The sequence below is a fragment of the Nuphar pumila genome, chromosome 15 (assembly GCF_984573655.1).
Source record: "Nuphar pumila chromosome 15, dmNupPumi1.hap1.1, whole genome shotgun sequence".
Classification (NCBI taxonomy): Eukaryota; Viridiplantae; Streptophyta; class Magnoliopsida; order Nymphaeales; family Nymphaeaceae; genus Nuphar; species Nuphar pumila.
The window spans coordinates 88134467-88145370 of NC_143263.1; positions in this window are offsets into that span (position 1 = coordinate 88134467).

A 10904-nucleotide genomic window follows, 5' to 3' on the forward strand; every position below is an offset into this window, starting at 1 on the left:
AAAAATCCAAAGCCCATAAAAAGGGAGAGGGTCAGACGCCCCCCTTTCTATTATACCTCTATCTTCCTCTCTATCTTAAGGGATCGAGGTCCTAGACTAGGCTAGGCTAGGTTAGCTAGTCAAGGTGCATTGAAATTTATGCAGAATCATAATGTGGTCACCAGATCTGAGAATAGGGGGTATCCCCCTTATTTGTAGTTTTTCTAGCAGATCTAAACATGTTTTCGAATGTCTAGGATCCGCATTTTCGAATTTGGCTAAAAATGACATAGCGGGCTCCTATTGGTTGAAACAACATGATTTATCCTAAGAAATCATTTTGGCAGGATTACTAGTCTTAGCCTATGGTTTTGCAAGGCCTGAAATCGAGAATCCATGATTTAGGTAAGTTGGTTTGGGTTAAGACATATTTTCCTAGGTGAAACATGTCTGAAATAACAGGTTTAAGTTAGATTTCACTATTTTTAGCATATCTCATAAAATATCATTGATATTAATGTGATTTTTATTTTATTTGATAGATAACACGTTTAGCTACAACTTTTGTTTAAATCTCAAGACCCAAAAAAGTAAATTGATATGCCAATAATTCTCTCTAAGTGAGGCCTAATTGAAAATCATGGTCAACTTTGGATAGACTTTATTATTCTGGTCATAAATCCCTCCTAGAGCATCCATTTTAACTCAAATTTATTTTATTTGCCTAGGGTGAGTGTTGTACTTGATTTTGTGTCCTTCATCAAGTATTTCTTTCTTCAACTTAGGATTATTTGGTACCCAAATTTGATCTTTTATCCGGATACTTATGTCTTCCTTAAGACGAAAAGAAGTATCTTCTTGCTAGGCTCTTGCTTTCAGCTTGTCATATTGAGGACATTTATTTTACTCATCGATAATTAGCGTGAGGATCTCGGGTTATAGTGTCAAGCTGGATAACTGAATCTTTTTTTACTCTCATAAAGGGTTTTCATTTGTCAAAATCCTCAACGAGCTTCCATCATTTTCTCATGAAGCTGGCCAAAGCACCTTGAGCCTTACAGCTAAGAGAATCGGCTACAACATTCACCTTTTTCGGATGATATGAAATGGTGAATTCGTAGTCTTTAATAAATTTTAACTAGCGTCATTGCCTCATGTTCAACTCCTTCTGTGTAAACTGATACTTGAGGCTCTTATGATTAGTCAATACTTTGAAATGTTCTCCATATAAGTAATGTCACCAAATCTTTAACGTGAAAACTACTATTGTTAATTCTAGGTCATGGGTTTGATAATTTTTTTCATGAACCTTTAGTTATCGCGATGCATAGGCAATGACCTTTTTGTTTTGCATCAATACACAACATATGCATGTCTCTGAGACATCAGTATATACCACAAAACTATCTTTATCAGAGGACAAGGTCAACACAGGGGCTATGGTAAGCTTCTTTTTTAAAATCTGGAAACTTTCTTCGCACTTGTCATTCCACTCGAACTTAACTCCCTTTTTTAGAAGCTTAGTCATGGGTAAGGCAATTTGAAAAAAAATCTTGTATGAACCTCCGACAATATCTTGCCAAACTGAAGAAGCTTCTGATATCACTAACATTCTTAGCTTGCTCCCAAATTAGCATGACATCAACCTTAATAGGATCCACAGATATCTCATTCTTTGAGATCACATGGCCCAAGAACATGACCTCTTAGAGCCAAAATTCACATTTGAAAAACTTAGCAAACAATTATTGCTCTCTAAGAACTCCTAAAAGAATTCTCAAGTGCTCCTGATATTGCTCTACATTCTTGAAATATACCAGAATATCATCGATGAGATTACAAACTTATCCAGGTATGATAAAAAAAACCCAATTCATGAACTCTATAAAGGTCGTTGATGCATTTATGAGTCTGAATGACATCACCATAAACTCATAATGTTGTATCATGTCTGAAAGGCTATTTTTGAAATTTCATTGTCCTTAATTCTGAGATGATGATACCCATATCTAAGGTCAATCTTTGATAACAGCTTAGCTTTCTGTAATTTATCGAACAGATACCCTATGCGGGGCAACAAATATTTATTTTTCATCATAGCATGAATAAGCATATTATAGTTGATGTTTAACCTCATCGATATATTGCTAGTGCCATCTGATATGGTGCCTTAGAAATAGAGATAGTTTCGGACAGTAATTCAATGTTGAACTCTATGTCTTGATGTGGTGGAAGCCTCGACAACTCCTCTAGAAATACATCTAAAAATTTGCAGACTACCTTTAAGTCATCAATCGTACGGTTGTCGACTTCATCAAGATACACTGACTAGGAAAGTAATGCATCATTTCTTCAAGTACTTTTGGGCCTTCAACATAAATATCACCCAATCCTTCAAAGCAGGTCTAGATAGTTTGAACTATACCTTAGGAACTCCAGGTCAAGATAATACAAGTTTTTCTTCACATCATACTACCTTAGCATGATACTTATGCAACCAATTCATACCCAGTATGACATCGAACTTAGTCATATCGAGTATGATCGTATCGATAAGCAGGTGTTGCCCGTCAACACTACATCTAGGTTTGGTACATATGTCACACAAACAGAATTATTCTCAATTGGATTATACACTTCTAAGGCATATTACAGAGACTCAATGTGCATACTCAATTGTTTAATGAAATTCACTGAAATAAATGAATAAGTTGCACCACAATAAAAAAAAATAAGTGTTGCTTGACTAGCGACTAGCACGATACCTTGCACCAAGTCGCCCCTCATCAACTGCTCGGCTGAGGTAGTATACACTCGTTCAGCCACTTTCTTTTGTGCCTTTTATTGTTATTGTGGCAGTCGGAAGGACTGAGATCCTCCAGCACCCCTCCTCATATCGTTTGCTTCCTTCTTATGGCATTACTTGATATAATGGTCCATCTTGTCATAATACAGGCAACTATCAGTCTTGCAGGGACATGGATACCCCATATGGTCACGGTCGCATTTTTGACATCTCTAACTTGGTCGTTGTTGTGTAGGTTGGGCTACTATTGGTGGTTTTTGCCTCTTGGTAGGAGGGGTGAACTTCTTTTTGTCAAAATGCTTCTTGGGAAATTCTAAAAACCAAACTTTTGAATGAGAAGTTGGGACTTCTAGGACTTTGTCCAGCTCGCATCAAGTAAGGTGGCTACCTCAATAGCCTTATCAAGTGTCTTCGATCCATGTGTGGAGACCTTAATCTGTAATATTGGCTTCAGTCCCCAAGAAAATTTATCTCCCGATCCTCCTTTGTCATATAGACATTGGAGCAATAACACTCCAAGCATTGAAATTTAGTAATGTAGTCAGCCAATGTCATCCTGCCTTACTGCAGGTCTAGAAACTTCTGCATCTTTCTGCTTATCTCATGCTTCAGAAAATAGGCCACATAAAATACTTTGTTGAACTGCTCTCAAGTGACAGGTCCATTCTTGAACTTGATTTCATGGACTGTTTCTCACCATCATTCCACATTTTCTTTCAGTTGATATGTCCTGAAGTTGACTTTTTGGTCATCAAGGACCTTGAGCACTTGAAAGATCTTTTAGACCTCGTCGATCAATGTTATGATGCTTTTGGGTCCATCTTCCCAACGAATACAAGAGGACTCATGTCCATGAACTGCTTGCAAGCAACCTCATTACCTACATGTGGTCGATCTAGGGCAACCTGTTGTAGGTTGACTCCCATGGCCCTCGTAGCCTCCACTTGTTGACCCACAACACTCGCTAAGTTGTTTAGAGTGTTCATGATGTCATTACAACGTCTAGCCCATACCATCTACCAAAACATCTCAAGCAAGTTTGCATTGGATATGTTTATCAAAATTTTGCAGAATAAAATAAGTCACTCATATTCAGGAAGAGTAAGAGAATATAAGAAGCTTAAGCATAGATTAGCCATAACTATTTTCCATAATAGTATTTATTCAAAATTCCAGCACTGCTGGTAAACTAAGCAAAAAAAAAACTAACTACTTGGGTTCATTAACTTGACTCCTGATAGAGTTTGTGTGACTATTTAAAGGGCATTTTAGTAGTGTCTGATATAGTTCTTCAAGTTCCCCATAACCCTATACCTTGGTGGGAGCACCAAAGCTTTTTCAACAATCTAGTCCAAAGGAACTGGCTCCGCTATTCCTTGTACTTCTAAGACCTCATCAACAAGATCTTTTGCGGCTAGTTGTCTCCTATCATTGGCCTGTTTGACCTAACATTCATAGATGAAATGACCCCTTTCGCCACAATACAATCTCACCACTCTCAAGGGCATATTTATACCATGTGTATATGATGCCATCTTTAGCACTCTAGCACTTCTTAAAACCCTTCTTGGTTGGTGTTTTCTTGAATCAATTACTGAAGGTCATGCTCTATGGCCTATAAGACAAACATTTATTGTTGCACGACCCCAACTATGTCATGCAGTGCCTTGAGAATTTCGTTGCATTTGTTTATCCATGCCATCTACTCGAAGGAGAGATCTAAATGAGTCTAGATTCTATGAGTGTATTATTTTGTGTGACATATTCTAGTAAAATCTTATCTAAGTTTTGGATTTTCTTCAAGTTTTTCATTAATGCTTCATAAGGTGTTACATATCATACAAAGCTCTTATAATAGTTTGTAAATAATCAAGCATGATAAGAAAACAAAAAATTTATGTTATAATCATACTTACAATATGATGTCGGGTACAAGATGGGACTTGAACCAGTACTTCTGCTATAGATTTTAATCCTTAGTCTAGAACTCTGATACCAAATCTCTAATGCCCTAAAATCTTAACCTAAAAAATGCACATATTATTTTTTAATACACAACAAAAACTTAAAATAGTTGTGGGTTACAGACCTTAGGCGAGTTACACGTGTGATATGAACTATATAAGACTAGATCCAATTTCCTCATAGGACTTGGATCCAAGTCCATCTATAAGGATTATAAATCATTCACTAGTTTAAAAGCTTCTCATTCAAAAGTTTCAATGTATCGAAATGAATCAACTGAGTACTTAGGAATTTATCAAGTTCAAAATATCCTGAGTACACCCAAGGATCCTAAAAGTTTTGGTCCATGAAGGCTTGCCTTGCATCCCTCCATATGCAACTTAACATTTCATTTATCACCTAAAAATTTGTGATATATAAGGGAGTCAGACTACAACCAACCTAGTAGGTATACACCAAATCATAGGGAATCATACAGCATTAAAACATATGTTTCAAATCATGATAACATATTAGATTAATTCAGATATCCATGAAACTAATCAGCATACTAGATATAGAATGTTCAGAATATTCGAAAGCTATATAATATACACTATCACATTAACATGATTTCACACATCACTTATATGAAACTTATGAATGCTAAGCAATATTATTCAAAGCATGCTCAAAATCATGCTAATTGTTTGGATTAACAGGGGTATATTTCCATTATAATCTGTGTGAATAACAAGGTCTTTGTTTCACTTAATTACTATTCACTCGGGTACATGGGAATAACCATCACAAACAACTGAAGTCATCCTAGGGGTATATTATTCTCATGAGTTATGTTTTAGTCGAGTGATTGACTAAAGCAGATCTCAAAACGGGCGTGACCGAAAAATAAACCTCGCTAAGGCATAATGTGAATTATAGGATGCATCTAGAACTAACTGTAATAGTTAGGGACTTAACATCAATGACACATTGATAGCCCTGGCCTCCTAACCTCTGAGTGATTAAAGATCATATGTGATGCCTTGCTTCCACAACATAAAACAGATAGATGAACCTATTATTGTCACTTAAGGTTGTACCCCTACTCTCTCCAAGGTAAGTCATTCATTGAATGGGTTATTGGATTTATTAAATTAAGGTCTTGTATAATACATTTCTGATACTTTCTATGCTTAGGCATCCCAAGACTCAACAACACAAGTACCTCTCTAGGGTATTATTAACTTTGCCATTCTAGGCATGAGCATCCTACGACCTCTCTGGGGTAGTTATATGTTTAATTGCTTAATCTTTATAACTCATTCATTATACTCATGTGTCAGAATTGAACGAGCATCTTACCTATAAAGGGAACAACATCATTAATTATGTGTGCATATTTTGGTTCATAAATTGGTGCACCTTACACACCCTATGAGTTCTCAGCAACCCCTTACTCCTCAAGAGCGATCACATGTATATGCTTGCCATTACATGCCTTAAAGTATAATTTACATGCCACACACCATAATTATCAAGGCATAATTTGGTTCCTTAAAACACTGGCTCCAATATGAGCCATAAATATTTTATGCATACAATTTAACTTCATATCATGTGACATCATATATGAAAACATCTTAACATGCATCAAATAGAAGTATTTAGGCTTTCCAAAAGTTTATGCATTTGTATTTGAAAATTATCAAGGGTATGATAAAAAATCAATGTAATCAAATCTGACATTTATCTTAAACAATACCCGAATCTTAAGTTGGAATAATCCAAATTTCTCAGATGCATATCAAAGGACTCAATCTACGTGCAACATCAGTCTACATAATCAAAATCTCACAAATGCACAGTCAAAACATTTCAATTGCGTATTTCAGAGGTGCTTATGCATCGAAACATATTTTTGAACAACTTAAAGTTTGAACAAGCATAATTAATGTTTTACAACATCTAACACTTGTATGCACATCATTTGAAAGATAAAGCATGCATATCTAACATTTCATAACATTTAGAATTCATGTCTACATTCATCAAGTTCAAAGCATGCATATAATTTTTTAGATCCATGGATACGTAGAAAGTGCACATAACTTAACATGCATATTTTAACGTAAATTTTATAATTCAAGTCATGCATGTGTATTTCATACGTAAAATTTACAATTCAAGTCATGCATGCATATTTTATACGTAAAATTTGTAAATCAAGTCATGCATGTGTATTTCATACATAATTCAATAAGGAAACATGTATTTTCAATATTAAATATATATAATTTCACATATATTTTACGTACAAAATATATATTTTAATATTATATAATTTTTAATTAATTGGTGTAAATCCCTACCTTAAAATTCATGAAGTGTTACAAGATGTGAAAAATCTCAAAAAATACCAAGGTCACCCTAAAATCTAATGGCAACATTGTTGCAATCCTAAAATCTAATGGCAAGGTCAAGGTTTATATAGATTTTAGGGACCTTAACAAGGCTACACCCAAAGATGACTCTCCTCTTCCCAACATTGACCTCATAGTGGATAGTACATCATGCTAGTTGTGGCCTACCAATCAAAGACTTTGTTTACAATACCTTGGGGCACTTTCTTTTATACAGTCATGCATTTCCGTATTAAAAATGTAGGAACAACCTATCAGAGAGCCATGATCATGATCTTACATGACCAGATCTATGACGGAGTAGAAGTCTATGTCGATGACATTTGGTCAAGTTTAAGGCTAGAAGTGACCACCCTAACTCACTCAGAAAGGTCTTTGAACATCTAAAAACATTTAAACTAAAGATGAATTCTCAAAAATGTGTCTTTGGTATCGAGTCAGGCAAGCTCCTTGGCTTTATCGTCAACAAGAATGGTATCAAGATGGACATTTTCAAGATCAAAGCCATCATTGATATGCCTCAACCCAACAATCTTAGGGAATTAAGGAGTTTTCACAGAAAAATCTAAGTAATTAGGAGATTCATATCTAACCTAGCCACCATGTGTGAATCCTTCAATAGACTCTTGAGGAAAGGTGTAGAATTTGTATGGGACAAAGAATGTCAAGCATCTTTTGATAGGCTTAAACAATATTTCCTTAATCCACCGGTCTTGAGACCTCCAGTCATATATAGCAACTCGAGACTAGGACACTATCAGGCTGACTCATCTCCCTCGGTCTCCCAAAGTGATCTTGGTGATGCATGTCCATCAACTCCTCATAATAAAAAACATCAGGACTGACTGCTACTCTTTCATCTCCTAAAAGGGCTCCCTCAAAAGTTGTTGCACTATGCCCGGGAACCTGTGTTAGCTGCTTCAGCTACCACTCCTACTCTCTCATAGCACATCCTATGACAAAGTAAGCCACTGCAAGTACTCCATGTCATCCTCAAGATGCTCCCAGGGTGCTTCTTGTAGCACCTAAGCCCCTCGGTCTTTTGAGGCATTGCCTGCCTCTGCCATCTTCTCAAGTCTCAACTCATACCAAGGAGCAGTATAAAGTGGCTTGCCTGGCGGTGTTGCGGGGAAAGGCTGAACTATCTCATCACCTGATAAGGATAGCAAGGCTCCCCAATCTGATCAAACAGGACAACGCAAGGGGTACGGTCCAACAGGAGGGCAACTCCCAGTGATTGCTCCTCCTCCAAAGTGTAATGCCTCCAAATCACCAGAAAAGAAAGCAAGTTGATCGATGCTCGGAGAGCTGAAATGAATGCTTCGCCTTCGAGTGAGGAGTCGTCTACCAAGTTATCTTGGGACAACCCAAGGGAGGTAGAATTACTATCTCGCTAACATAGATCTGTGTGTACCCCCACAGCTGAAAATGTTCAGAAGAGAAAGTCAGAAAAAGCAAAAAAGACCAAATACAAAAAGCAAAAAAAAAAAAAATACCTCAAGCAGGAGGGTGCAACCCATCACTACGTCTGCGGTCTTTTTCACCACTAACTGACTGAAATAAAAGTAAGAATAAGCCAACATGCAGCTGCACCAATCGTACCAAGCAGGTTCCAATGAGTACTCCAAAAATCTGATAGGCACTCACGTGTCGTCACCCAAAGAGAAAATCATGGCACCCATCAGATCCAAAATATAAGCAAGGGGACAGACAGAAAGAGGGTGATGAATCCAGCTACAAAAGCAGCAAACTCTGTTCGTAACCAACTCATTGGGACCTTGTTATCTGAATGAGAACACCCAAAAGTTGCACAAAAAAACTGTGTTGGATCCATGCCAGAAGGCACCATTGGATCCAGACCCATCAAAAGGCCCAGTTAAAGATAAACATCATTTGGGGTAACGGTCGTCTCACTCCAAGTCTGTTTTCCCCCACACTCGTCGAACTTAGAAAGGACTTCTTAAGCCCGAGGTGAGATTCAGTTAATCAAATATATATTTTATTTATTTTTCTAAATTTTAATTGTTTGAACATTTATATATCATTCTTGTCTGTGTTTTTCCTGAGTCTTTGTGGCATTTGCCATCAAATTCATCTTTTTCATAGGATCGCATCCAAGGTACGTACCATTCGCAATGCAACCATTCCAGCAATGATGATCGAAAGTCCCTGACCCGGCTGATCAAGCAATAGAGCTCAGCTTTGGTCTCAAATCAAAGAATTTCTGCCTGCCAACTTCGTGAAGTTTACAAAGTGGCCCAACAAGATGCGTGGATCGTCGTAGTCCATGCAGATTGTGTGTTTATCATTGCTTATTTATTCAAAATCATGGTTTAGATTGCAGCAGTTTAGTAAGAAAATGTGATTTTTATGTCATCATTATCTGTTTAGGACCTATTATTTGTAATTTTTAGAGGGGTCCTTTCATACTCCAAGGTAAGCAGTAAGAAAGATGGAAGAAAAGGTATAACATTATGACTTTATATATGACCATGAATTTTATTGGTCAATGAGGCAGCGTTTCATAATATAGTTGGTCATGCTTTTTTTCTTCTTTTCTTTTCTTTTCCCTGACAAATGGAAGAACCAAACCTAGGAACTTTTTTTCTTACTTTTTTTCTTTTCCCTGACAAATGGAAGAGCCAAACCTAGGAACTTTTTTTCTTCTCGAACAATCGAACTAAGGTTTTTAGTTTGTTCGATCGATCTCCCCTCGAATGGTGAAAATAATGTTGAATTCAATTTTTATATTTAATTAGAAATCAGTAGAACGGATGAACTTCGATCCATTGACATCTACTGGGAAGAAGTCGTCTCGCTGCAGGATTGAATGCTTACTTGCCCCCCTCCCCTCCTCCTCCTGAAACGTAGTAGACTTTTGGCGGTCACCAAACAAAGTGCTGGGACACACCATCTCGTGTCACAACCGACACTGTTCACGGGCCCCACGGACCCGTGACATGAACGGACGGTCACGGACGTCGTCGTCCCAAGTGTACGGCTCTCGGTCGTCGCTGATAGGCAAAACTCGTCTCCCAGACCTGGTGGCTTTGCTTTTCCGTTACGAGCGCAGAGAGATACCTATTGCTCTTTACACTTAAAGCCCCAGCCTCACCTCTCGTTCATTATTGTCCAGTTTTTTTTTTTTACAAATTTGTCCTGTACTCGCCATCCCATCTTGACCGCAAGATTCCCTATCGGACGTCTGTCTTCGGGCCACGCTAAGCTGGATCTCTACTATCTGCTGGACCCAGCATCGATCCCGTGCTGTTTGGCGGGATTATATTTGTTTATAATTCTTCAACTAATAGTATAAAGAAAGTCAAGGAATTGATCGGTTCATTCATTCATTCATGAGAGAGAGATTCATGAGAGAGAGAGAGTCCAGACATGGACATAAAGCTTTAATTTTAGAACGATTCTGCCTGAAATTTGTCCGCCCATTCCATAAAAAGATGGTACGACCTACAGCCGCATGAGTAATAAATGACCATAATTTGAGACAACAACAACGCTTTCATCCGAGACAATTGGGGTCTGCCATACGAACCAAAAGGAAAATCATTATGGGTCCTCCGCATAAATCCTTCTCCTTCAATCATTTTATTCAATGTCATGTCTTAGGTGAGGTTCAAAGCATTCATATCATTTCTTATCATCTTCATCCAAGTCTTCTTAGGTCTACCTCAACCTCAACCTCTTTTCTCATTTCTCCATCCTTCTAACCGGAGCATCATTAGGCCTTCGCCGAA